The sequence below is a fragment of the Cephus cinctus genome, unplaced genomic scaffold (genome assembly GCF_000341935.2).
Source record: "Cephus cinctus unplaced genomic scaffold, Ccin1 Ccin1_scaffold0688, whole genome shotgun sequence".
Lineage (NCBI taxonomy): Eukaryota > Metazoa > Arthropoda > Insecta > Hymenoptera > Cephidae > Cephus > Cephus cinctus.
The window spans coordinates 10,679-13,802 of record NW_014333311.1 but is presented as its reverse complement, the minus strand read 5'-3'; the positions used below and the strand labels follow the sequence as shown (position 1 = coordinate 13,802).

At 40.5% G+C, this 3,124-nt stretch overlaps 1 long non-coding RNA gene across 2 annotated transcripts; it reads left to right on the top strand.

Moving 5' to 3' along the window:
* The first annotated feature begins 493 nt into the window (after positions 1 to 493).
* Positions 494 to 2,921, top strand: LOC107269655. Of its 2 annotated transcripts, XR_003060243.1 has the most exons (3): positions 494 to 1,754; positions 1,889 to 2,312; positions 2,389 to 2,921. It is a non-coding gene; the product is annotated as an uncharacterized LOC107269655 (long non-coding RNA). The 2 variants fall into 2 exon arrangements; XR_003060242.1 differs by having other exon boundaries at positions 494 to 2,312.
* Positions 2,922 to 3,124: the final 203 nt, after the last annotated feature.

Below are 3,124 nucleotides of genomic sequence, written 5' to 3'. Positions count from 1 at the left end.
CATGCACACTAATATGGCCCTTATTAATACATCTTTTTTTCATAACCGCTTTTAAAAGTATCTTAAAAGACGCTTAAAAAAAGGTATATGTAGCTATCGCCACTAATATACGTCTTTTACATCGTCTTTTAATGATTTTTCAGTAAAAGTGTCTTAAAAGAGACGTATGGATATGGTCTTGGTAACTGTTGTCTTTTAACTACTAAAAGACGTATTTTAATACTAAAATAGACGTATGAGTAAGCATCTAGTCTTGAATCGTATTTTTTCAATATTGGATCATTCATTACGTTCAGTAAATGGTAGTATCACGGACTGTAATTCAGTTTTTTAAGAATCCCGCATTTTCCTATTTACGTGAAAATGAGGTTCTTTAGTACCCTTTTATGTGTTTTTTTTTTCAAGCTGCACAAGATAAACAATTGCGCATGTACTATTTAAAAATTCTATAATTTATGATTATTTATGATTGTTTAATTTATTAAATAAATTCTAAGTAAGTGATTTTTATTATAATTCCAGGTATGGAGGGAGGTGTTAAAAACAGAATTCAATCTAACAGAAATTATCGAAATTTCTAATCAACAATATTATGACATTTGGTGTGAAAAGTACTCCGTACCTGAGAAATTTATCATGAATAATTGCAAATATCAACCAGATGTGCTGAGTTTTCTTTTAACTGCTTATAGATCACAGAAGAAACAGTATGACCGAGATACTGTAACGTCTCAATGACAATTTCATATTATTAATAAAGAATACACTGAAAGACCGATCAAAGCTAATTTACTGATTTTCAATTAGCCTGTTTAGGGTGAAACTTTTCGGAATTTTACCCGGAATCTGCTGGTTACTTGCACCCTAAGATGTTGAGAGCCATGCACTGTTGTGGACAGTACCCAAGTAGCAATTTTTTCGATGTTACAAAAAAAAAATCCGAATGTGTTACATATGTCCGCCAAAAAGACATCCTAACGATATTCGACGTCCGAAAGTTAACTTTCGGACACAGGTTAGCGGTCAACTAAGTCAAGTTTCTAGCGGACATATGTAACCAATTCGGATGACTTTTTCATAACATCGAAAAAATTGCTATCTGCAGGGTAATTAAATAATTACTATACAATTTTTGTTATCGCGAGTGAATTAACCGGTAGAAGCTATTATTGCGCTGAGAGTTTCCTTACCCCAAGGAAAACACCAGGCCAAGTAGTCCACGCGTGTAGCAATGCGCTAAATCAGGACTAAAAGCGGTCTGGCAACCGAGATGTGGAAATTGAAAATCGCACAATAAGCACATTTTCGGAATTGCAGCTTATGGCTGTACCTCCGAAAATCGGGTAGTCTATAATTAGTATCTGAACGTATAAGGTGGTCTCGCGGAGTAGACTCGGTACAGGAAATAGGAAAACTGAACGGTGCCTATATTATTCAAGTCGAAGTACGTCGAACTACTGTACATCTTTTTCGATCATTTGAATAAACCTTCTCTGTTTTGTTAATCTCAAGCGAGTTCTAACTCCTTAACCGGCAACTTAACTTGGCTGAGATGAGTTCTCGAAAATAATAGTATACAATCCAAAATTTCAAGAAGATGGTCCTTGTCCTGGCCGCTAGGGTAGGCACTGACACTAGTGCAGTGGTTGTTATACACAAGGACACTGAGTTCAGAAGGAGTAGAACTTATCGTGATTCACTGATTGGGTTTTACTACTCGGCCCTAGGGAAAGGAAGACAAAATAGGCCCTAAGGTATTCCAACAATCTTGGCTAAGACAACTGTTCCGCACTAAGTTCGCCTTTGCCTCGAATTTTAATGAGAGTAAAGTGTGACTGGTTTAGATGAGACTCCTAAGTAGACTGACCATTTCGCTGCTCGGTTCTAGCTCGAGGAATGTCTAGACCCAGAGAAGGGATGGAAAACTGCCGATTGGGTGCATTCTGGAATCATGGGACCACCGCAGATTACTCTTGATTTCCGCAGTCTTGCCACGTTAGCGGCACGTACATTGGAGTTCATGGTCCTAAAGTTCTCGGATTCGTGCAAACCAATGTACCTTCTCTTTTACACCCACTGGTGGGCTCCTATGGGAACATTCCGTACATGGACCGTTCATATGGACTTACAATGCTATGGTTATTAATATCTTATTTCTAGCTTATATTAAGGAGCAGCTAGGTGCACGTAGGACCTGATTACGTTGAACAATGTTGCTCGCAAAAGAATAGGGCATGGGGCGGTTTGTTCAGCGTCCTGGTCGTTAGACCCATTCTTCGTCAATCATGCCTATGATTTCATTGCGTGAACTGGTAAGTGTGTTAGGATTTATAACACTTTTTCCCTGTTGTGTTTTACCGCGTGGTTTTAAATTTTAAATCCTTTCAGGCCCGTCGCGGCACCCTGAGGGTTTCATCCGAAAGAGGCAGGCCCGGGGTCGTCGGTCGACTCCTGATTGGGTCGACGGGTTCTTCCCAGACCCGTCGGGAGCGAACAGTTTCTTCTTATGGGAGCTGTTCGGGGCGCCGTACTTTCCAGGGGAGGAGCGCGGTGCCCTGATATTCCTTGTGTCTTTCGCGGGTAATAAGTATTCTCTCGCTTTTTTCTAACTTGTTTCATAGATTAGTTCTTAATGTATTCCTGTATTGTTTCAGGAATTGGTGGCTGAGAGAAGCCAGTCGGTATCTTCCGATGGGAGTACCGGGGTTTCCTCGCCGATCACTAGGGAGGACTGCCCCTCCCTCAACATCGGGGAGGCCCTGGTGGCTTTGATCGCAATCGGGGGCCATCCAACGACATCGCGCCCGCCCCCTCCGCTGAGGGAATCCCTCAGAAATCCGCGGCCCCGTGCCGCGGCCAGTGATTGTATATAAAGGAAACATTGTAGAATATTAAAAATAAAAGATATATATATATTGTAACGAAAGAAAACAATTTTAGAGACAGAAGATATAGAAAGACAATATGATACTCTAAGGCGCGACACGATCTTTCACTTACAATTGACTCGATACTCTTTCCGAGTTTCCCGGGACTACGCAATACGAAATACTATACTTAGTGAAATACCGAAATAATAGTTCGTCACGATACCTAAAGGAACTCCCCGGAAAATATGAAAAGA